Here is a 26,355-nt window from a genome sequence, read left to right as displayed (position 1 = left end):
TGACACTTCAAGGAATCTCTATACTGTGACATAGAGGATTCCATACTTTCTTCTTCTCTTTTCATATGAGCAGAAGCAAGGACAAAGGCATTCTTGTTGAAGCTGATCCTGAACCTGAAAGGACCTTGAAGAGAAAGCTAAGAGAAGCTAAAGTACAACTCTCTATAGAGGACCTAACAGAATTTTTCAAACAAGAAAAAAACATGGCAGCCGAAAACAACAACAATGTCAATAATGCAAGGAAGGTGCTTGGTGACTTTACTGCACCTACTCCTGACTTCTATGGGAGAAGCATCTCAATCCCTGCCATTGGAGCAAACAAATTTGAGCTTAAGCCTCAATTAGTTTCTCTGATGCAACAGAATTGCAAGTTTTATGGACTTCCATTGGAAGATCCTCATCAGTTCTTAGCTGAATTCTTGCAAATATGTGACACTGTCAAGACCAATGGGGTTGATCCTGAGGTCTACAAGCTTATGCTTTTTCCCTTTGCTGTAAGAGACACAGCTAGAACATGGTTGGATTCACAACCTAAAGAAAGCCTGAACTCTTGGGAAAAGCTAGTCAATGCCTTCTTGGCAAAATTCTTTCCACCTCAAAAATTGAGCAAGCTTAGAGTGAAAGTCCAAACCTTCAGACAGAAGGAAGGTGAATCCCTCTATGAAGCCTGGGAAAGATACAAGCAATTAATCAGAAGGTGCCCTTCTGACATGCTTTCAGAATGGAGTATCATAGGTATCTTCTATGATGGTCTGTCTGAACTGTCCAAGATGTCATTGGACAGCTCTGCTGGAGGATCTCTTCATCTGAAGAAGACGCCTGCAGAAGCTCAGAAACTCATTGAGATGGTTGCAAATAACCAATTCATGTACACTTCTGAAAGGAACCCTGTGAATAATGGGACAAATAAGAAGAAATGAGTTCTTGAGATTGATACTCTGAATGCCATACTGGCTCAGAACAAAATATTGACTCAATAAGTCAATATGATTTCTCAGAGTCTGTCTGGAATGCAAGCAGCAACAGGCAGTACCAAAGAAGCTTCATCTGAAGAAGAAGCTTATGATCCTGAGAACCTAGCAATGGAAGAGGTGAATTACATGGGAGAACCCTATGGAAACACCTATAATTCTTCATGGAGAAATCATCCAAATATCTCATAGAAGGATCAACAGAGACCTCAACAAGGTTTCAACAATAGTAATGGTGGAAGAAACAGGTTTAGCAATAGTAAGCCTTTTCCATAATCTTCTCAGCAACAGACAGAGGATTCTAAGCAGAGCCACTATGACTTAGCAACTATAGTCTCTGATCTAATTAAAACCACTCAAAATTTCATGACTAAAACAAGGTCCTCCATTAGAAATTTGGAGGCACAAGTGGGTCAGCTGAGTAAGAAAATTACTGAACTCCCTCCTAGTATTTTCCCAAGCAATACAGAAGAGAATCCAAAGAGAGAGTGCAAGGCCATAAACACGTCTCATATGGCCGAACCTGGAGAGGAGGAAGAGGCAGTGATCTCCACTGAGGAAGACCTCAATGGACGTCCACTGGCCTCCATGGAATTCCCTGATGAGAAACCATAGAAATCTGAGGCTCACACAGAGACCATAGAGATTCCATTGAATTTACTCCTGTCATTCATGAGCTCTGATGAGTATTCTTCCTCTGAAGAGGATGAAGATGTTACTGAAGAGCAAGTTGCTAAGTAACTTGGAGCAATCATGAAGCTAAACGCCAAGTTATTTGGTAATGATACTTGGGAGAATGAACCTCCATTGCTCACTAAAGAACTGGATGACTTGACTAGGCAGAAATTACCTCTGAAAAGACAAGATCCTGAAAAGTTCTCAATACCTTGTACCATAGGCACCATGACCTTTGAGAAAGCTCTGCGTGACCTAGGGTCAAGCATAAACCTCATGCCTCTCTCTGTAATGGAGAAGCTAGGGATTTTTGAGGTGCAAGCTGCAAGAATCTCATTAGAGATGGCAGACAATTCAAGGAAACAAGCTTATGGACTTGTAGAGGATGTCTTGGTAAAGGTTGAAGACCATTACATCCCTGCTGATTTTATAATCTTAGAGACTGGGAAGTGTATGGATGATAAACCACTATTTTATAGTTTATATTGTGTTTAATTGAGTGGTTTTGTCATGATCCTTACCCACTTATTCATCAATTTAGCATGCATTTAGATTTCCTTCCTAAATTCAGTACATGTTTGAAAACTGCTTCCTAGAGACTTTAATTATTTATTTTTAATTCTCCTTTATTACATTCGACGCTGTGATCTGTGTGTTAAGTGTTTCAGACTTTATAGGGCATGAATGAGTTGGAGATTGGAAAGGAAGCTAGCAAAAATGGAAGGAACACAAGAATTTGAGGAGATAAACAGCGAGAAGTGACGCGGTCGCATGGCTCACGCGACCGCGCGAAGGAGTGCAATTCGCAGTGACGCGGCCGCATGGCTTGCGCGACCGCGCGGATTGGAAAGCGCAAGCGACGCGGTAGCGTGGACGACGCGAACGCGTGGAGAGGAAAAAGCGCAAGCGACGCGGTAGTGTGGACGACACGATCGCGTGACATGCGCGATCTGCATAATCTGCAGAATTCGACGGGGGCGATTTTGAACCTTATTTCGGCCCAGTTTTCAGCCCGGAACAGCAGACTAGAGCCAGAGAATATGCAGAAACAAGGGACACAAACATTCATTCATTCATTTAGTTTTTAGATCTAGTTTTTCACTCTCTTAGGTTTTTCTCTCTAGTTTTTAGAATTTTAATTTTCAATTGGTCTTAGCATTGGAACAGTGAGCAGAGTTATTTCCTCATCAAGACTTCATCATTCTAGTTTGTTCTCTTAACTTGGTTCTATTCTTCCATGTTCTTTGTTATGTTCAATTTTGTCATTCAGATACTTTTATGATTATTTAATGCAAGGATTATTTCTTTTTAATTCAATTTCAATTCCAATAATCATGTCTTCTTTTAATTCCCTTTCATGCGCTATGGATTCTTTATTTACAATGCGTGAGTAGTTTCCTTACTTGATGGGGAGTTGATTAAAAGGAACTCTTGAGTTGGAAGGATTGAAAGAAAATTTGTAATTGGGTTAAATGTTGGATTGCTATCCTGTCACCGACGCCAATCCCTTTGAACTAAGTGGGTTGCAACTTGTGAACAGATCTGGCATTCCCACTTGTTTGACTTTCCCTTACCTAGTAAAGGATAACAAAACAGAACAACCATTAATTATAAATTAATCTTACAATCACACCATCAATGATAGAGATTCTAACCAATCAATTCCCAGTCAAGGCTTTTATTTATATTATTTAAAAATCCTCAATTTAAATTCCAATTTACTTAGCTCAACTTCTTGGAACATCTGATTAATAAAACAGCACACTTTTCTGCAACTCGTTGGGAGACGACCTGGGACTTAAAACTCCCAGTAATTTTAATTTAAACTCTCTGTGACATATTTCTAAATTGATAAGTAGATTCTCGGTGAGTTAAGAACTATACTTGCAACGTAACCATTTTAATAAATTTTTAATTCACCAGCTTCTGCTTCCCATCAATTTTTGGCGCCGTTGCCGGGGAGTTGCAATAGAGTGCTAATTTTATTAATTAGAATTTATTTATTTGCATTTTATTTAATTTTGCTATTATGAGCTGCATGTTTCTTCCGTCAAATGACGCGTTCACTTCCTGATCCGCGCTTGCTAATATTCGATCCTGAAATTGAAAGGACTATTTCACGAATAAGGCGAGAACAGCGTAGGTTAGCCCGCCCTGAGGGCGGATCTGAAAGTGAATCTGAGGAAGAAACCAGCCCCCGTTCTACTGATTCGGTTGTTTTACGTGCAGAAAACATGGCAGCTATAAGAGTTACCATTCAGGAGGAAGGAGCTCCTGATTTTACAATGCAACCGTTTCAAGCGCATCATCCAGCGGTAGCTATGGATTTTGAAATAAAGACCGCACTGCTAAATTTGATGCCCAAGTTTCATGGCCTACCTGCTCAAGAGCCTATCAAGCACTTAAGAGACTTCCAGGCAGCCTGTTCTACTGTCAGGCGTGATGGCACTGATGAAACTTCAATTCTGCTGAAAGCTTTTCCGTTCTCTCTTGAGGGAAAAGCAAGAGAGTGGTACTACACTCAACCTCTAGCAAATGTATCCAACTGGGATACACTCAGAAAGGAGTTTCTGGAGAAATTCTTTCCGTCTGAAGTTACTGATAAACTGAGGAAGGATATCTCTACAATTGTTCAGGATGACAATGAGACTCTCTTTGAATACTGGGAGCGCTTCAATAATCTTCTGGAAGCATGCCCCCACCACATGATTGACAAGATCGTGCTACTCAGCTATATCACACAAGGTATGAGGCCCCAAGATAAGACCACATTGGAAAGTGCCAGCAATGGGTCTATGAAGAAGTACAAGACCACTGATGAAGCTTGGCAATTGATCAGTGATTTAGCTGAATCCACTCGGAATCACAGACAGAAGCAAGGCCGTTCAAAAGCCGTTGCAGAAGTATCTTCTGGCATAGAGACTGCTGCTCTAAATCGAAGCATCTGTGAGATGACCAACCTGCTGAAGCAAATGCAGTTGAGTCAACAAGCTCAGCAAACTCAACCGCAGCAAAACCAACAACTAGTTCCACAAAGAATTTGCAGAATTTGTGCTGATTACAGCCATTACACTGATGAATGCCCACAGCTCCAACAAGAAGACAACATGGTGGCATCCACTCACAACTTCTATGACCGCCCCAACCAAGGGTACAATCAAAGTGGAAATAATAACCATGGATGGCAGGACAATTCAAACCAGAATTGGAGGGACAACAATAATAGGGGAGGCAGAGATAATCAGGGAAATCAGAGGTGGAATAATAACAACAACAGGCAGCAAAATCAACCTTACTGAGCACCTCACCTGAGGCAAAACTAAGGACCACCGAACAATCAACAGCAAACCTCTCAATTTACTCATTCTTCTGTATCTTATAATGAAGATTTATTACAAGCTTTTGAGAAAAGACAACTGGCCATGGAAAATACCATCGTGAACAGTATTAACGCCAGTCTGAAAGGTTTCACCTCTACTCTGCAAGCTCTTATGACACAACTTGGTTCAGCACAAAATTTCAGTAACCAACCTTCAAGCACCACTGGAATCCCCTCTCAACCATTACCCAATCCAAAGGGAGGCATTAATGCAATCACCCTGAGGTCCGGAACCACATTGCAGGAGAGGAATCAGGAGGAACCAAGCTCACCAGAATACGCCTCAGCTGAAGAGGTGGCAGAAATCGAAGATGTTAAAGAGGAAGAGGACATACAGGACATAGCTGAAGAAGAGATAGCTCAACCACAGGAAGAAGCACAAAAAGGCGCAGGCACCACAGAAAACACTACTCCCATTCCATTTCCACAACTTGCAAGGAAGCCCAGGAAGCAGCTGGAACCTGATCCTAAAATGGTAGAAATATTCAAAAAGGTTGAGGTAACTGTTCCCCTTTTTTATGTTATTCAGCAGGTACCTAAATATGCAAAGTTTCTAAAAGACTTATGTATCCATAAAGACAAAATTAATGAATTAGAAACTTTTCCTTTAGGTAGTTCTATATCTGCTTTAATGGGAGGATTACCTGAAAAATGTAGTGATCCAGGTCCTTGCATAGTTAGTTGTACTATCGGTGGTGTAGTAATTTATGATTGCATGTGTGATTTAGGAGCATGTGTCAGTATAATGCCTTTGTCTATATATGATGTTTTAAGGCTCCCTCCCTTAAAAAGGTCGGCAGCTCGTTTTGTGTTAGCAGATAAAAGCATTATTACCGTGGCTGGAGTTGCTGAAGATGTTTTGGTGAACATTAAAGGGCTCACATTTCCCACTGATTTTTATATCTTGGAGATGCCCCATAATGATTCAGATAAGCCATCATCAATCCTACTTGGAAGACCATTCCTGAAGACATCAAAATTCAAATTGGATGCTTTTTCAGGAACATACTCCTTTGAAATAGATGGCCGCATAGTGATCTTCAATCTGAATGGAGTCATTAACAACCCCTCAGAAGACCGTTCTATCTTCCAATGTGATGTCATAGACGAGAGTGTGGCTGAAGTTCAAAAAGAAGAGTTAAAAGAGAGGCACACTGGACAAGGTCCGAGTGTGGGGACCCTCTTAACTGACAATGAGGACACTTCGCCATTTTCGCAAGCCCCAGACAATCCAGAGCCTGCCCATGATCAAAAGTTAGAATTGAAACCTCTCCCTCCACATCTCAAATATGCTTATCTTGAGGATGAGCAGAAGCTTCCGGTTATTATTGCAAGGGAACTGACTTCTCAACAAGAAGAGCAGTTACTTGATGTACTGAGGAAGCATAAGAAGGCAATTGGGTGGAGTTTGGCAGACATAGTGGGAATTAACCCTTAAGTATACGAGCACAGAATATTTTTAGAAGAAGGAACAAGACCGGTCCGTCAACCACAAAGAAGATTGAATCCCACCATCTTGGAAGTTGTCAAAAAGGAAGTGACCAGACTATTGGAAGCAGGTATCATATATCCCATTTCAGACAGTGAATGGGTAAGTCCAGTACAAGTGGTGCCCAAGAAATCTGGAGTCACTACAGTGAAGAATGAGAATGGAGAGCTCATAGCAACTAGAGTTCAGAATGCTTGGAGAGTCTGCATTGATTACAGGCGTCTCAACCAAGCTACCCGTAAGGATCACTACCCACTCCCATTCATTGATCAAATGCTGGATCGCCTGTCAGGTAAATCACATTATTGCTTTCTAGATGGTTACACAGGTTATTTCCAGATTCATATAGCTCCTGAGGATCAGGAAAAGACTACTTTTACATGTCCTTTTGGGACTTATGATTATAAGAGAATGCCCTTTGGCTTGTGCAATGCACCAGCCACCTTCCAAAGGTGCATGATGAGTCTTTTCTCTGATCTTATTGAGGACTGTATGGAAGTTTTTATGGACAATTTTAGCGTTTATAGTGATTCTTTTAACCTTTGCTTAGATGGATTATCTAGAGTATTAGATAGATGTGTTAATACAAACCTTGTATTGAATTTCGAAAAATGCCACTTTATGGTAAAGCAAGGAATTGTATTAGGACATGTGGTATCTAATAATGGCATTTCTGTAGACCCAGCAAAGGTGAATGTTATTTCTAGTTTATCTTACCCCTCTTCTGTGAGGGAAGTCCGTTCATTCCTTGGTCATGCAGGTTTCTACAGGAGATTTATTAAAGACTTTAGTAAGGTGGCACTTCCCTTATCCAGATTATTGCAAAAGGACATTGAGTTCGAGCTCAGTGAAGATTGCAAACAAGCATTTGATAAGCTGAAGACTGCTCTAACTCAAGCCCCAATTGTGAGAGGACCCGACTGGAGCCAGCTGTTTGAGATCATGTGTGATGCTTCCAACCATGCAGTAGGAGCAGCGCTGGCTCAGCGTGAAGGTAAGGACCCTTTTGTTATTGCCTATGCGTCTAAGACTTTAGACACTGCCCAGTCCAATTATACTACTACTGAGAAAGAGCTACTTGCTATTGTTTTCGCTCTGGATAAATTCCGAGCTTATTTACTTGGTACTAGAGTAGTAGTGTACTCGGACCATGCAGCTCTAAAGTATTTATTAGCTAAAAAGGAATCCAAACCAAGACTTATACGTTGGATACTGTTGTTACAAGAATTTGATTTAGAAATAAAGGATAGGAGTGGTAATCAAAATTTAGTAGCGGACCACTTGAGTCGCCTTGAATATATTAAGGATGATTCTACTCCTATAGATGATAATTTTCCTTTTGACAACCTGCAAGCAGTATCTGAGGTAGTCCCTTGGTATGCACCTGTTGCTAATTATTTAGTTAGCCGCACATTTCCTCCACATTTTTCTAAACATCAAAGAGACAAGCTGAAAAGCGAGTCTAAATATTATATATGGGATGACCCATATTTATGGAGATGTGGCACTGACCAGATAATTAGACGTTGTGTACCTCAATCAGAATTCCAGTCCATTTTAGAGGCCTGTCACTCATCTGAGAGTGGAGGACACTTTGGCCCTCAAAGAACAGCTAGAAAGATCTTAGACTGCGGATTCTGGTGGCCTACTCTTTTTAGAGATGCCGCTGAGTTTTGTAAATCTTGTCACCCATGCCAGAAATTTGGTAACATATCCAGGAGGGATGAGATGCCTCAACAATATATGCTTTTCTGTGAAATTTTTGATGTATGGGGCATTGACTTCATGGGTCCATTTTCAAATTCTAGTGGATATTTTTATATATTGTTAGCTGTGAATTATGTTTCCAAATGGGTGGAAGCAATTCCTACCCGCACTGATGATGCTAACACTGTTGTTTCCTTTGTGAGAAACCATATTATATGCCGCTTTGGATCACCACGAGCGATCGTGAGCGATCAAGGCACCCATTTTTGTAACAGGAGACTAACAGGCTTGATGAAGAAGCATGGGATAATCCATAAAGTTGCAACAGCTTACCATCCCCAAACTAATGGGCAAGCCGAGGTGTCAAACAGAAAAATTAAGCGTATCTTGCAAAAGATAGTAAAGCCTCATAGAAAAGATTGGAGCACCAGGCTACAAGATGCACTGTGGGCATACAGAATAGCATACAAGACACCCATTGGGATGAGTCCCTTCCGCTTGGTTTATGGAAAAGCTTGCCATCTCCCAGTTGAAATAGAACACAGAGCCTTCTGGGCAGTTAAGGAGTGCAACATGGGAATTGAGAATGCTGGAGCTGAAAGAAAGTTGCAACTGCAGGAACTGGAGAACCTTCGCCTGGAAGCTTATGAGAACTCCAGAATATACAAGGAAAAGATGAAAGTTGTGCATGATCAAAACATCAAGAAGAGAGAGTTCCAACCTGGAGATTTTTTTCTCCTTTACAAATCTCGACTGAGGCTCATGCCCGGTAAGTTGAGATCAAAATGGGAAGGTCCATACAGAGTAGAGAAGGCTGAACCGTACGGAGTCTATCACCTAAGCCATCCTTCAAGCTCTGAACTTATTAAGGTTAATGGACAGCGCCTGAAGCTATACCATGGTGAGAAGGTGCAGAAAAATAAGGAGCTTGAGATCTTCCGCTTGGAAGATCCCCACATCGCAGCAGATTGAGCTATTGGAGCGTCCAACTTACGGACGTAAAAGCAAAGTGCTTGGTGGGAGACAACCCACCGCGGTATGATTGTTCTTTTCTTCACTCTTAGTTTTTCTTCTTTAATAACTTTTCTCTTTATTAGTGCTTTCGTACTCTTTCAATTACATATCTTTATTTCTTTTAAAAAAAAAATTTTTCGCCGCGCGACGCGATCGCACCAGCGACGCGTCCGCGTGGCAGAGGGAGTAAAGAAAAATAAAAATGAACAGAAAGTTACGCAGGAGGAGTGCTGGAGTCGTGCCAATGGCACAAATTGACCCACGCGACCGCGTCCCTGACGCGTTCGCGTCGCATGGGAATCATAGCCTCCCACGCGACCGCGTGCCCCACGCGGCCGCGTGCCCTGCATTTTCGACGTAAAAGGATGCACAATGCTATATTGTGCGAGAGTGGTGCTGGATTGGTGCTGGAAGCACAATCCTTGTCACGCGACCGCGTCGACGACGCGGCCGCGTCAATTATTTTCTGATGCACACTCACGCGATCGCATGACCCACGCGATCGCGTCACCCATTTTTGGCAATTAAAATGAATCGAACAGAGAGTTGTGCTGGAGCGAGGCTGCACTCGCGCCAGCAGCGCAACACAGGTCACGCAACCGCGTGACCGACGCGATCGCGTCCCCTTCCCTGACGCATCCCCACGCGAATGCGTGCCCCAGGAGGTCGCGTCACATGCGCCGCACAGCTAAACCCCAATTGCCAAATTATCTTATCTTTCTTTCCTCCAAATCCTAATTTTTCTTTTCCCTCCTTCTTTCTTCTCTTCCCCCTTCCCCTTTCTATCTCACCTCTCACTCTCTCTCTCTCTCCTCCATTAACAAGGTTTTACCTTCTTCTTCCTTCTTCTCTTTTCTATCATTCTTATTATATTATGTATATATATTATTATTTTCTTTTTCTTTTCTTTTTCTTTTCAAACTTTTATTTTTTTCTTCTTCTTCTTCTTTTCCTTTTACATGGTGTTAGAACCCTTTTGAGCCATCATCCCCCATTTTATGCTTGTGGATTATTGCAAATTGTTTGACAATTTCTCCTATTTAAGGGATTGCTTGCATGTTTATCTTCATATTTATTTTCTATACCCTATTCATATCTTCATATTTGGCTAAATGCATGCTATATGTTTGTGAAAAAGCTCATGTGGCATTATGCACTTCTCTATGTTGCTATACTATTCAATGCTTGCTTTTCACAACTTTCTCTTATTATTTTATTAATTAGATTTAATTATCAATACAAACGTGATAGTTTGTTACAAATGGTAATCTAAACTGGACATTGAATGTTTGATATATGCTACTCATGCCTTTGCCTGCATGCCAATAAACCTCTTGCATTCCAGTGTCCTACATGCACTTGCTATATTTTCATTGATGAGCTTTTCACATGTAATCCGGACCATGTGTTAATGCCATTTATCTTTATTGTGCATTGACTATCACTTACAATACCCTCTTCCTTGCTTTATCTCTTTGAATTTAATTTCCTTTCTCTTCCCTTCTTTCAGGATGGCCACCAAGAAAGGAAAAGAGAAAGCTACTTCCAAACCACCAGCAAGAAGAGGAACTAAAAGAGCATTAGTGGCAGAGCCTTCTTCAACCGCAGTCAAGCCCTCAACAAAAAGAGTTAAGAGGATAATAAAGGTGGACGACAAGGAGAAAGCCTTTCCAGCAAAGGACACTGCGCGATTTTCCAATCGCTACTGTGAGCAGATGTTCCCTATCCTAGCAGAAAGGAACTATAACAATGAATACCTTCTTATCCTCCTGTCCAATATTGCTGCCTTTGTTGAGCCGCAAATTGAGCGAAGACAATGGGGTTTCTTACGGAGACAGCCGAGGCAGGTCAATCTCTCTTGGGTAGTTGAGTTCTACTCCAACTTCTACATACCGACCCTGCAGTCTATTTATGTCCGGCAGAAGCAAGTCCCCATCACAGAAGAGGCCATTCAGCAAGCTCTGAGTCTTCCCCCTATTTTGGCAGGAATGGACGCTTTTTAAGAAGCCACCCTTCAACGCCAGAGATACCAATTTGACTGGGACTCCGTTCTCGGAGTCATCGCTTTACCTGGCAGCCGTTGGATCTACGGATACCACCGTACCCGCCCTAAGGGAATCTTGGCTTCCGCACTTACCTTGGAGGCTCGCGTATGGGCACAGATCATGTCCCATTACGTCTTTCCAAGCACTCATGAGTCCTCCTTCACTGCAGACATGGCTGTTCTACTATGGTGCATCCTTACAGACCAACCTCTGAATCTCTCAAGACATATCCGAAATGCTATGGAACATGTACAAATCGCGGGCAACCTACCTTTTCCCACCCTGGTCTCAGATCTTGTCTCAGCAGCCGGAGTCTCTTACAGAGCTGGGGACACCAAAGCCATGCTTCCACGGGATGATCAATATGTCCCTAACGGGAAATACCTCAGACTTTCAGCAGCCACTACAAGCCAGCCTACTGAGCCAGTTGAAGATATTCCTTTTTCAACACCACAAGCATCTACCACTGAGAAATTGCTCCAACAGTTACTTGGAAAGTTGGATCGGCATGAACAGAAAGCTAAGATGAGAGAGCGTCGTAACAAGCGCCGATTCACATACCTCAAGGAGCTGATCATGGGCAAATTCAAGGACTCAGACACTCCGGACTCCACTTCTTTTACCAGCACCGGGAGCCATGATGGTCCCGACTGTGGAGATACTATTACCAGCCTACCCCTATTCCTGACAGATGGCACCGAGGACGGTGTAAAGCCTTAAGTGTGGGGAGGTCGGTCAGTACCTGACTTCCGGAGGTAAATTCTCTTCTCTGGCACCAATAATTAGGATATTTTAGTTAGATTTTCTTTCTTTTATAGAATAGAATAAATTGCATAGGTTAGAATAGTTGCATGCATGTTCTACTTGATTGAAAAGACAATAAGTTTCTTTTAAAAATCTATCTTTGGAACAAAATTTCACTAATTTTTCAAAATTTTTATGATAAATCTGCTTAAGTTGTATTTGGAACATGATGTTTGAGCTAAAGAACACACAACCTGTGAAAGATTTGAGCCTTTATGTATGGTTACATTATTTAACCATAATCATTTTATTCTTGTGTGTTTACTTCTCTATGATTGTAATCTATATTTTGTTTTATCTTATATGTCCAATATTTATTATATTTACATGCTTGCACATGATTGAGGCCATTATTTGTTTAAACTCACTTATCCAAATCAAGCCTACCCTTCTCAATTACCTTTGTTAACCACTTTGAGCCTTTAATTCCCATTTGTTCGATATTTTACCACATTAGTAACCTTAAGCCGAAAAAACAATTATATATCCCAAATTGAATCTTTGGTTAGCTTAAGATAGAATTGTGTGTGCTAGTTAAGTATGGGAAATTATGGGAACAAAAGTTGTTGAGGGAATATGTCATGAAAATTAAAAGGGAATTTGGATACCTACTCATGTGAAAATATAAGAATGAAAAAAATCTATGTGCATTGATAAGCTTTATGTATTCAAAAAAAAATAATAATCAAGAAATAAGGGGACAAAATTACCCCAATGTTAAATTCAGAATTCAAAGATCAATGCACATATGATAGAATTAAAATACAAAGTTGAAACATGAGTATGGGTTGAAAAAGGGAATTATGGGTAGCTAAGCATGAATTTAAAAGTATATAGAATATATGTATATTAGGTGAGAGCTTAGGTTAATTAAAGATTCAATTTATAAAGCTCACTTAGCCATATGTATATCCTTACCTGCACCTTGGCCCCATTACAACCCTGAAAAGACCTCATGATGTTTGCATTGGTATATTAACTGTTGTTGATTGGTTAAGAGAAAAACAAAAGCTAGAAAACATGACTAGAGAAGAATAGAGTGATTACCCTATACACTAGAGATTAGAGCATACATACATTATCAGTGAGAGTTCAATGCTTGAATTCTCATGTTTCCTGCTTTCATAAGCTATCTTCTTGCACTTTTATCGGTTTTATTGTATGATGATAGAATTAGTGGAATTTGATTTGTAACTGTTTTAAAGGGCTTATTTACTTTTGATCAAGTGGACAATAATCATATAGTTGCATTTATTTATATATGTAGGACTGCATTGCGTTTCATGAGTTTCTGCATGTTCATACTTATTTCCTTATCTCCTTCAATTTAGCATAAGGACATGCTACTGTTTAAGTGTGGGGAGGTTGATAAACCACTATTTTATAGTTTATATTGTGTTTAATTGAGTGGTTTTGTCATGATCCTTACCCACTTATTCATCAATTTAGCATGCATTTAGATTTCCTTCCTAAATTCAGTACATGTTTGAAAACTACTTCTTAGAGACTTTAATTATTTATTTTTAATTCTCCTTTATTCAATTTGACGCCGTGATCTGTGTGTTAAGTGTTTCAGACTTTATAGGGCATGAATGAGTTGGAGATTAGAAAGGAAGCTAGCAAAAATGGAAGGAACACAAGAATTTGAGGAGATAACCAGCGAGAAGTGACGCGGTCGCATGGCTCACGCGACCGCGCGAAGGAGCGCAATTCGCAGTGACGCGGCCGCATGGCTTGCGCGACCGCGCGGATTGGAAAGCGCAAGCGACGCGGTAGCGTGGACGGCGCGAACGCGTGGAGAGGAAAAAGCGCAAGCGACGCGGTAGCGTGGACGACGCGATCGCGTGACATGCGCGATCTGCATAATCTGCAAAATTCGATGGGGGCGATTTTGGACCTTATTTCGGCCCAGTTTTCAGCCCGGAACAGCAGACTAGAGCTAGAGAATATGCAGAAACAAGGGACACAGACATTCATTCATTCATTCAGTTTTTAGATCTAGTTTTTCACTCTCTTAGATTTTTCTCTCTAGTTTTTAGAATTTTAATTTTCAATTGGGCTTAGCATTGGAACAGTGAGAAGAGTTATTTCCTCATCAAGACTTCATCATTCTAGTTTGTTCTCTTAACTTGGTTCTATTCTTCCATGTTCTTTGTTATGTTCAATTTTGTCATTCAGATACTTTTATGATTATTTAATGCAAGGATTATTTCTTTTTAATTCAATTTCAATTCCAATAATCATGTCTTCTTTTAATTCCTTTTCATGCGCTATGGATTCTTTATTTACAATGCGTGAGTAGTTTCCTTACTTGATGGGGAGTTGATTAAAAGGAACTCTTGAGTTAGAAGGATTGAAAGAAAATTTGTAATTGGGTTAAATGTTGGATTGCTATCCTGTCACCGACGCCAATCCCTTTGAACTAAGTGGGTTGCAACTTGTGAACAGATCTGGCATTCCCACTTGTTTGACTTTCCCTTACCTAGTAAAGGATAACCAAACAGAACAACCATTAATTATAAATTAATCTTACAATCACACCATCAATGATAGAGATTCTAACCAATCAATTCCCAATCAAGGCTTTTATTTATATTATTTAAAAATCCTCAATTTAAATTCCAATTTACTTAGCTCAACTTCTTGGAACATCTGATTAATAAAACAGCACACTTTTCTGCAACTCGTTGGGAGACGACCTGGGACTTAAAACTCCCAGTAATTTTAATTTAAACTCTCTGTGACATATTTCTAAATTGATAAGTAGATTCTCGGTGAGTTAAGAACTATACTTGCAACGTAACCATTTTAATAAATTTTTAATTCACCAGCTTCTGCTTCCCATCAATGGATGAATCTATCATCCTTGGCAGACTCTTCCTAACCACAGCAAAAGCTGTGATTGATGTTGACAGAGGAGAATTGGTCCTTCAAGTGAATGAGAACTCCCTTGTATTTAAAGCTCAAGGATCTCCCTCTGTAATCATGGAGAAGAAGCATGAAAAGCTTCTCTCAATGCAGAGTCAAACAAAATCCCCACATTCAAACTCTAAGTTTGGTGTTGAGAGGCCATTATCATGCTCTGAGAATCTGTGAGGCTCCATGAGAGCCCACTGTCAAGCTATTGACATTAAAGAAGCGCTTGTTGGGAGGCAACCCAATTTTACTTATCTATGTTAAATTTCTATTTTCCATTGTTATTTTATATTTTCTATAGGTTGATGATCATGAGAAGTCACAAAAACAATTGAAAAAGTAAAAACAAACTGAAAAATAGAATGAAAAATAGCACACCCTAGAGGAGAAGTCTACTGACGTTTAAACGCCAGTAAGAGCAGCAGAATGGGCGTTAAACGCCCAGTCTGGCACCATTCTGGGCGTTTAACGCTAGAAATGGGCACTAGACTGGCGTTTAACGCCAGAAAAGGGCAAGAAGCTGGCATTAAACGCCAGAAATGGGCAGCAACCTGGCGTTTAATGCCAGGATTGGCAGAAAAGGGCATTTTGCACGCCACTTGGTGCAGGGATAAAAAATTCTTGACACCTCAGGATCTGTGGACCCCACAGGATCCCCACCTACCCCACCTCTCTCTCTCTTCTTCACCCATTCACCAATCACCTCAATACCTCTTCCCCAAAAAAATCCCTCACCTATCAAATCCTACCCTCTTCTCCATAAACCCTTCACTAATCCACATCAATCCATCATAAAACCCCACCTACCTCACCATTCAAATTTAACACACTTTCCCTCCCAAACCCACCTTATATGGCCGAACCCTAACCCTCTCTCCACCCCTATATAAACACATCTTCACCCCTTCATTTTCACACAACATCAACACTACTTCTCCCCCTTGGCCGAAACACCAACCCACCTCCATCTCCTCCATTTCTTCTTCTTCTTCTACTCCTTTCTTTCTTCTTTTGCCCGAGGATGAGCAAACCTTCTAAGTTTGGTGTGGTAAAAGCATTTCTTTTTATTTTTTCATAACCATTTATAGCACCTAAGGCCGGAGAAACCTCTAGAAAGAGGAAAGGGAAGGCAAAAGCTTCCACCTCCGAGTCATGGAAGATGGAGAGATTCATCTCAAGGGTGTATCAAGACCACTTCTATGATGTTGTGGCCAAGAAGAAGGTGATCCCCGAGGTCCCTTTCAAACTCAAAAAGGGTGAATATCCGGAGATCCGACATGAGATTCGAAGAAGAGGTTGGGAAGTTCTCACCAACCCCATTCAACAAGTCAGAATCTTAATGGTTCAAGAGTTCTATGCCAATGCATGGATCACCAAGAACCATGATCAAAGTGTGAACCCGGACCCTAAGAATTGGCTTACAATGGTCCGAGGGAAATACTTAGATTTCAGTCCAGAAAATGTAAGATTGGCATTCAACTTGCCAATGATACAAGGAGATGCACACCCCTACACTAGAAGGGTCAACTTTGATCAAAGGTTGGACCAAGTCCTCATACACATTTGTGAAGAGGGCGCTCAATGGAAGAGAGATTCAAGAGGGATGCCAGTTCAACTAAGAAGGCATGACCTCAAGCCCATGGCTAGGGGATGGTTGGAGTTCATCCAACGCTCAATCATTCCCACTAGCAACCGGTCTGAAGTTACTATAGACCGAGCTATCATGATTCATAGCATCATGATTAGAGAGGAAGTAAAAGTTCATGAGGTTATATCCCAAGAACTCTACAAGGTGGCGGACAAGTCCTCCACTTTGGCAAGGTTAGCCTTCCCTCATCTCATTTGTCACTTTTGCAATTCGGCTGGAATTGACATAGAGGAAGACATCCTCATTGATGAGGACAAGCCCATCACTAAGAAAAGGATGGAGCAAACAAGAGATCCCACTCATGGACAAGAGCATGAGGAAAATTCTCATCATGAAATCCCTGAGATGCCTCAAGGGATGCATTTTCCTCCACAAAACTATTGGGAGCAAATCAACACCTCCCTAGGAGAATTGAGTTCCAATATGGGACAACTAAGGGTGGAGCACCAAGAGCATTCTATCCTCCTCCATGAAATTAGAGAAGACCAAAGAGTTATGAGAGAGGAGCAACAAAGGCAAGGAAGAGACATTGAGGAGCTCAAGCACTCCATAAGATCTTCAAGAGGAAGAACAAGCCGCCATCACTAAGGTGGACCCGTTCTTTAATTTCCTTGTTCTTTATTTTCTGTTTTTTCGAAAATTATGCCTTATGTCTATTTATGTTTGTGTCTTTATTACATGATCACTAGTATCTAAGTGTCTATGCCTTAAAGCTATGAAAATGAATCCATCACCTTTCTTAAATAAAGAGAGTTTTAATTGAAAAGGAAAAGAAGTGCATGAATTTCAAATTTTAAAACAGTTTAATTATTCTGATGTGGTGGCAATACTTTTGTCTTTCTGAATGAATGCTTGAACAGTGCATATTTTTGAATTTGATTGTTTATGAATGTTAAAATTGTTGGCTCTTGAAAGAATGATGAAAAAGGAGAAATGTTATTTGATAATCTGAAAAAATCATAAAAATGATTCTTGAAGCAAGAAAAAGCAGTGAAAAGCTTGCGGAAAAAAAAGAAAAAAACGGCGAAAAAAAAGAGAAAGAAAAAGAAAAAGCAAGCAGAAAAAGCCAATAGCCCTTTAAACCAAAAGGCAAGGGTAAAATAAAAAGGATCCAAGGCTTTGAGCATCAGTGGATAGGAGGGCTCACAAGAATAAAATCCTAGCCTAAGCGGCTAAACCAAGCTGTCCCTAACCATGTGCTTGTGGCGTGAAGGTGTCAAGTGAAAACTTGAGACTGAGCGGTTAAAGTCGTGGTCCAAAAGCAAAAAGAGTGTGCTTAAGAGCTCTGGACACCTCTAATTGGGGACTCTAGCAAATCTGAGTCACAATCTGAAAAGGTTTACCCAGTTATGTGTCTGTGGCATTTATGTATCCGGTGGTAATACTGGAAAACAAAATGCTTTGGGCCACGGCCAAGACTCATAAAGTAGCTGTGTTCAAGAATCAACATACTTAACTAGGAGAATCAATAACACTATCTAAATTTTGAGTTCCTATAGATGCCAATCATTCTGAACTTTAAGGGATAAAGTGAGATGCCAAAACTATTCAGAAGCAAAAAGCTAAAAGCCCCGCTCATCTAATTAATACTGATCTTCATAGATGTTTTTGGAATTCATTGTACATTCTATTCTTTTTATCCTATTTGATTTTTAGTTGCTTGGGGACAAGCAACAATTTAAGTTTGGTATTGTGATGAGCGGATAATTTATACGCTTTTTGGCATTGTTTTTAGTATGTTTTTAGTATATTTTAGTTAGTTTTTATTATGTTTTTAATAGTTCTTAAATAAAAATCACATTTTTGGACTTTACTATAAGTGTGTGTATTTTTCTGTGATTTCAGGTATTTTCTGGCTGAAATTGAGGGACCTGAGCAAAAATCTGATTCAGAGGTTGAAAAAGGACTGCAGATGCTGTTGGATTCTGACCTCCTTGAACTCGAAGTGGATTTTCTGGAGCTACAAGACTCCAATTGGCGCGCTCTTAATTGCGTTGGAAAGTAGACATCTTGGGCTTTCCAAGTTAGCTTAAGAATTTTGGCGTCAAAACGCCAGAACTGGCACAAAAGCTGGAGTTAAATGCCCGAACTGGCACAAAAGCTGGAGTTAAATGCCCAAACTGGCACAAAAGCTGGCGTTTAACTCCAAGAAAAGTTTTTACATATGAAATTTTCAAGGCTCAGCCCAAGCACACACCAAGTGGGCCCAGAAGAAGATTTCTGCATTAATTACCTATTTCTGTAACCCTAGGCTACTAGTTTTCTATAAATAGGACTTTTTGCTATTGTATTTTCATCTTTTGACCATACTTTGATAGAACTTTTCACGTTTGGGGGCTGGCCTCACGGCCATGCCTAGACCTTGTTCTTATGTATTTTCAATGGTGGAGTTTCTACACACCATAGATTAAGGTGTGGAGCTCTGCTGTTCCTCATGAATTAATGCAAAGTACTATTGTTTTTCTATTCAACTCAAGTCTATTTCTTCTCCAAGATATTCATTCGCACCCAAGAACATGATGAATGTAATGATTATGTGACACTCATCACCATTCTCACCTATGAACGCGTGCCTGACAACCACTTCCGTTCTACATGTAAACAAGCTTGAATGTGTATCTCTTGGGTTTCTAATCTAAGATTAGAACCTTCGTGGTATAGGCTAGAATTATTGGCGGCCATTCCTGAGATCCAGAACATCTAAACCTTGTCTGTGGTATTCTGAGTAGGATCTGGGAAGGGATGACTGTGATGAGCTTCAAACTCGCGAGTGTTGGGCGTGTGACAGACACAAAAGGATCAATGAATCCTATTCCAACATGATCGAGAACCGACAGATGATTAGCCGTGCGGTGACAGCGTGCATAGAACATTTTCACTGAGAGGACGAGAAGTAGCCATTGACAATGGTGATGCCCAACATAAAGCTTGCCATGGAAAGGAGTATGAATGATTGGAAGAAGGCAATAGGAAAGCAGAGGTTCAGGAGGAACAAAGCATCTTCATACGCTTATCTAAAATTCCTACCAATGAATTACATAAGTATCTCAATCTCTATCTTTATTTTATGTTTTATTTATCTTTAATTATCGATCCTCCATAACCATTTGAATCTGCCTGACTGAGATTTACAAGATGACCACAACTTGCTTCAAGCCGACAGTCTCCGTGGGATCGACCCTTACTCACATAACGTATTACTTGGACGACCCAGTGCACTTGCTGGTTAGTTGTGCGGAATTGTGACAAAGTGTGACTCACGTTTGAGAGCTCCAAGTCTTTGGCGCCATTGTTGATGATCACAATTTCGTGCACCAGTCATGCATTCTACTGCTTTTTGGATGGCTATTTAGGCTATAATCAAATTGCAGTGGATCCTCAGGACCAAAAAAAGACAGCATTTGCATGCCCATATGGCGTGTTTGCTTATAGGAGGATGCCATTTGGCCAATGCAATGCACCTGCAACCTTTTAGAGGTGTATGCTCTCCATTTTCTCTGATATGGTAGAGAAATTCCTTGAAGTGTTCATGGATGACTTCTCCATCTTTGGGGACTTATTTGACTCCTGCCTTGACCATCCGGCCCTAGTTCTCAAACGATGCCAAGAGACAAACCTGGTTTTAAACTGGGAAAAATGCCACTTCATGGTAACTGAAGGAATTATTCTTAGACATTGGATTTCTAACAAGGGGATAGAAGTGGATAAAGCTAAGGTAGAGGTAATTGAGCAATTACCACCACCCACTAATGTTAAGGCAATCAGAAGTTTCCTGGGACATGCAGAGTTCTACAGGAGGTTCATAAAAGATTTTTCCAAAATTGCAAAACTCCTGTGTAACTTATTAGCTACTGACACTCCATTTGTTTTTTTACCAAGAGTGCCTGCATGCCTTTGAAACTCTGAAGGCTAAGCTTATCACTGCACCTGTCATTTTTGCACCCAAATGGGACTTACCATTCGAACTAATGTGTGATGCCAGTGACCATGCCATTGGCGCAGTTCTGGGGAAGAGACATGACAAGCTTCTTCATGTCATTTATTACACCAGTCGTGTTCTAAATGATGCACAGAAGAACTATACTACCACAGAGAAGGAATTGCTTGCAATGGTTTATGCCATTGACAAGTTTAGATCACATTTAATAGGATCTAAGGTCATTATCTACACTGACCATGTTGCTCTCAAATATCTCCTCACCAAGTAAGACTCTAAGCCACGACTAATAAGATGGGTACTACTCCTGCAAGAGTTTGATATAGAAATCAGAGACAGAAAAGGGTCAGAAAATCAAGTGGCTGGCCACTTATCTCGAATTAAACCAGTAGTAGGGACATCTCCTCTCTCTACTGAGGTATCTGAAACCTTCCCGGATGAGCAACTCTTTGCCATTCGAACAACACCTTGTTTTGCAGATATTGCGAATTACAAAGCTATAAGGTTCATCCCCAAGGAATACAGTAGGCAGCAAGCTCGAAAACTCATTCATGATGCAAGATACTACTTGTGGGATGAACCATATCTCTTTAAGAGATGCTTGGATGATATAATCTGCCGCTACACAGAAAATTCTTTGGCATTGTCATGGCTCAGATTATGAAGGACACTTTGGAAGTGAGCGAACAGCCACCAAGGTTCTCCAAAGTGGTTTTTACTGGTCCACACTCTTTAAGGACTCCCGAGAGTTTATCCGTAACTACGACAGTTGCCAAAGGGGTGGAAATCTCCCTCATGCTCACGACATGCCTCAGAAAGGAATCCAAGAGATTGAGTTATTTGATGTATGAGGTATAGACTTCATGGGACCTTTTCCATCTTTATACTCAAACACCTATATCCTCGTGGCAGTGGATTATGTGTCTAAATGGGTTGAGGTAGTCGCATCACCCACAAATGATACTAGAGTAGTGATGAAGTTCCTCCAGAAGAACATCTTCAGTAGGTTTGGTGTTCCTCAAACATTGATTAGTGATGGAGGCACTCATTTCTGCAACAAACAACTTGACTCTATTCTGAACCGTTATAGAGTTCGCCATAAAGTGGCAACCCCATATCATCCACAGACAAATGGGCAAGATGAGGTCTCATATAGAGAACTGAAGAGAATTCTGGAGAGAACAGTAAGCACCTCTTGAAAGGATTGGGCAAGAAAGCTCGATGATGCTCTCTAAGCATAAAGGACAGCCTTCAAAACCCCGATAGGAACATCACCATACCAACTGGTGTATGGGAAGGCATGTCACTTGCCAGTAGAGCTAGAACACAAGGCCTACTGGGCGACCAAACTCCTAAACCTTGATGCAAAGGCACCAAGAGAGAAATGGTTGCTCCAGCTAAATGAGTTGGATGAATTCCGACTTGCTGCATTTGAAAATGCAAAAATTTATAAAGAAAGGGCCAAGAAGTGGAATGACAAGAAGATATCTTCTAAAGTCTTTGAACTTGGACAGAAGGTTCTGCTCTTCAATTCTAGACTGAAGCTCTTCCCTGGGAAACATAAGTCACGTTGGACAGGACCTTTCCTGATTACTAATGTATCACCTTATGGTCATATAGAACTCCAGAGTAACCACTCTGATAAAAGATTTACTGTTAATGGCCAGAGAGTGAAACATTACTTGGGTGGTGAAGTTGAGCAAGAGAAATCCACCCTATTACTAACATGAACATAGTGAAGTCCAGCTAAACGACAATAAAGAAGCGCTTGTTGGGAGGCAACCCAACGATTGATAGCATATTATTGTTTTCTGTTTCTTTAATTATTCTCATTTGCTTTAGTTTCCTTTCAATTTCAATTATTCTTCATAGTTACTTTGCTTTCTAATGTTTATGATCATGTGTACCTCCTAGAACAGAGACAGCAATGTTCAGAACTGAAAATAGAGCACCTTGGGGGAGGCCCTCTTGCTGGCATCGAACACTAGACAAGTGGGAGTTCAACGCCCTTAAGAAGCAGCAAGACTGGCATTGAACACCAGCCAAGAAGCACTGGCTGGGTGTTCAACACCCTGAAGGGGGTAGAAAGCTGGCGTTGAATGCTAGCTAATGAGCGGATAATTTATACGCTTTTTGACATTATTTTTAGGTAGTTTTCAGTATGTTTTAATTACTTTTTAGTATCTTTTTATTAGTTTTTATTCAAAATTCACATTTCTAGACTTTACTATGAGTTTGTGTATTTTTCTATAATTTCAGGTATTTTCTGGCTGAAATTGAGGGACTTGAGCAAAAATCTGATTCAGAAGCTGAAAAAGGACTGCAGATGCTGTTGGATTCTGACCTCCCTGCACTCGAAATGGATTTTTTGGAGCTACAGAAATCCAGTTAGTGCGCTCTTAATTACGTTGGAAAGTAGACATTCAAGGCTTTCTATCAATATATAATAGTCTATACTTTGCTCGAGTTTTGATGATGCAAAATGGCGTTCAAACGCCAACTTCCTGCCATATTCTGAAGTTAAACACCAAAAACAGGTTACAAACCAGAGTTAAACGCCAGAAACAGGCTGTAACCTGGCGTTTAACTCCAAGAGAAGTCTCTACATGTGTAAAGCTCAATGCTCTGTCCAAGCACACACCAAGTGGGCCCCGGAAGTGGATTTCTGCACTATCTGCACTTAGTTACTTATTTTCTGTAACCCTAGCTACTAGTTTAGTATAAAAACTAATTTTAGTGATTTATTTTACATATTTAGATGTTTAGTCCCTAGACCTTAGAGGCTAGCCATTCGGCCATGCTCAGCATACTTTCACTTATGTATTTTCAACGGTGGAGTTTCTACACCCCATAGATTAAAGTGTGGAGCTCTACTGTTCTTCACGAATTAATGCAAAGTACTATTGTTTTTCTATTCAATTCAAGCTTATTCTTATTCCAAGATATTCACTTGCACTTCAATCTTTTGAATGTGATGATCTGTGACACTCATCATCATTCTCACCCATGAACGCATGCCTGACAACCACTTCCGTTCTATCTGCAATAGCTTGAGTGTGTATCTCTTAGCCTCCTGGTTTACGATCAGAGTCTTTGTGGTATAGGCTAGAATTATTGGCGGCCATTCCTAAGATCCAGAAAGTCTAAACCGTGTCTATGGTATTCTGAGTAGGATCTGGGAAGAGATGACTGTGACGAGCTTCAAACTCGCGAGTGTTGGGCGCAGTGACAGACGCAAAAGGATCAATGGATCCTATTCCAACATGAGTGAGAACCGAAAGATGATTAGCCCTGCGGTGACAGCACAGATGGACCATTTTCACTGAGAGGACGGACGGTAGCCATTGACAACGGTGATCCCCCAACATAAAGCTTGCCATGGAAAGGAGTATGAATGATTGAATGAAGACAGTAGGAAAGCAGAGATTCAGAAGCAACAAGCATCTCCATACGCTTATCTGAAATCCCACCAATGAATTACATAAGTATCTCTATCTTATTTTATATTTTATTTATATTTTAATTATCAAAACCTCATAACCATTTGAATCTGCTTGACTGAGATTTACAAGGATGACCATAGCTTGCTTCAAGCCGACAATCTCCGTGGGATCGACCCTTACTCACGTAAGGTTTATTACTTGGACGACCCAGTGCACTTGCTGGTTAGTTGTGCAGAGTTGTGACAAAGAATTGAGATTACATTCGTGTGTACCAAGTTGTTGGCGTCGTTTTAGAGATCACAATTTCGTGCACCACTAGCCAGAGAGCACTGGTTGAGTGTTCAACGCCCAAAGAGGAGTGGCAAGCTAGCATTGAATGCCATCCAGGGGCACTGTCTGAGCGTTCAATGCCCATTATAGAGCCTACACTTGGTGTTGAACGCCAGATTAGGGGTCTCTTGGGAGTTCAACGCCCAACAAGGGTAGAGAGGTTTGAATTTTTTTTCCATATCTCTTCCAAATTTTATCTTTTTACCATCATATCTTAATTTCAAATTCTTTTCAACTCTAAAATCTTTTCAAAATCCCTCTCAACTCTTTTTTAAATCTTTTTCAAAACTTTAAATCTTTTTCAAATCTTTTTCAAAATTTCAATTCTTTTTCAAATCTTTTATTAAACTTTCAAATCTTTTCCATACCTTTAATAATTTATATCTTATATTTCTATCTTTCTCATATCTTTAATGCTTTAACAAATTTACAAATGTATCTTTCTTATCTTTTACAAAATTTTAACTCATATCTTCACTATCTTTTTCAAACTTCGAAACCCACCCTATCCCTCCCTATATATACCAACCGAAAACCCCCTTGCTCATCCATCTTCCATTCGAATTCTTCTCCTCCTCCTCATCTTCTTTCTTTTTCTTTTGCTTGGGGACGAACAAACCTTTTAAGTTTGGTGTGGAAAGAGCCTTGCTCTCTCATCCATTCGAACTCCATGGCTCCAAAGAATGGGAAATCCACTTCAAAAATTAAGAAAGAAGACGACCCACCAACACCAAATGCTGTTTTCAAACCTTACAGATTCTACACTAAATAGCATGAAGAGCATTATCACAAAATAATGTGCAAGAGGACAGTGATCCCGAAGGCTATATTCGAATTAAAAGAAGATGAGTACCCGGAGATCTAAGAGCAGATTTGAAAGAGAGGCTGGGAGATCCTGGCCAACCCTGTGAGCAATGTTGGAAAAATAATGATCCATGAATTCTATGCAAATCTGTGGATGATAGACAAGCAAAAAAAAAGATGGACAAGGATTCCATACTTTTCGCACCATGGTCCGAGGGAAGAATCTTTATTTTCATCTTGACAAGGTGAGAGAGATCTTTAAATTACCCCCACAAAGGGATGATCCAGAATCTTTTAATAGGAGGGTAGTAGCTAATCCAAAGCTAGACCAGATTCTAGAAGACATATGTCTGCCTGGAACTCAATGGATCAATAACACAAAAGGTAAACCAAACCATCTGAGAAGAATGGATCTCAAACCAGTTGCTAGGAGTTGGCTGAATTTCATTGGGCGTTCTATACTCCCCACTAGCAACCGCTCTGAAGTCACCATTAGAAGAGCGGTGATGATTCATTGCATCATAATGGAGAATGAGGTGGAAGTCTACCAATTAACCCCTATTGAGCTGTACAGGTTTACAAACAGGATGTCAACTCAAGCCAAATTGGCCTATCCAAACTTTATCTCTCGCTTGTGTAAAGATGCTGGAGTCTTGATTAACAGAGACTCATGTATCCCAGCAGACAATCCAATCACCAAGCAAGTGATGGAAAGCTTCAGAATACCAGATGATCATCCCAAAAGAAAGACACCTGAGCCACCTCAAATACATGAGGTCCCTTCAATTGAATATTGGACTCAACTGAAAGCATCTGTTTTACAATTACAAATCACCTTGGATCAATTAAGAGAGGAGCAAAAAGACCATACTAGCATACTTTACAAACTAGTCAAGGAACAAGAGAAGTAGGGGCATTAACTAGAAGAGCTGAAGCGTCAGAAATTATCTCCTGAAGAGCCTAACGCCAACCATGATTAAGGTGGTTGAGTTCCACCTCCCTATTTCTGTGCCTATTTTAATTGTTGTTTCTTATGTTTTGATTTACATAATCATTAGTAGCATTTAAGTTTTTATTTAAGTTTTTGTCTTTTAATTTAAGAATTGCATGAGCATTATTAGGATTTAAGTTTCTATTTTCTCTTTTTTTTTCTAATTAGGTATAAAATATTCCTCTTATCATCCCATTGAACT

At 40.4% G+C, this 26,355-nt stretch overlaps 2 non-coding genes across 2 annotated transcripts; both read right to left on the bottom strand.

Moving 5' to 3' along the window:
- Window positions 1-608: 608 nt before the first annotated feature.
- Window positions 609-716, bottom strand: LOC112753091 (small nucleolar RNA R71). The gene has a single exon (XR_003177490.1). It is a non-coding gene; the product is annotated as a small nucleolar RNA R71 (small nucleolar RNA).
- Window positions 717-4,249: 3,533 nt separating this feature from the next.
- LOC112753012 (small nucleolar RNA R71) lies at window positions 4,250-4,357 on the bottom strand. Its single transcript, XR_003177415.1, has one exon. It is a non-coding gene; the product is annotated as a small nucleolar RNA R71 (small nucleolar RNA).
- Window positions 4,358-26,355: the final 21,998 nt, after the last annotated feature.

The sequence above is a fragment of the Arachis hypogaea genome, chromosome 15, assembly GCF_003086295.3.
Source record: "Arachis hypogaea cultivar Tifrunner chromosome 15, arahy.Tifrunner.gnm2.J5K5, whole genome shotgun sequence".
Classification (NCBI taxonomy): domain Eukaryota; kingdom Viridiplantae; phylum Streptophyta; class Magnoliopsida; order Fabales; family Fabaceae; genus Arachis; species Arachis hypogaea.
The sequence above is the reverse complement of the archived record's forward strand: the minus strand, read 5'-3'. Positions and strand labels throughout refer to the sequence as shown.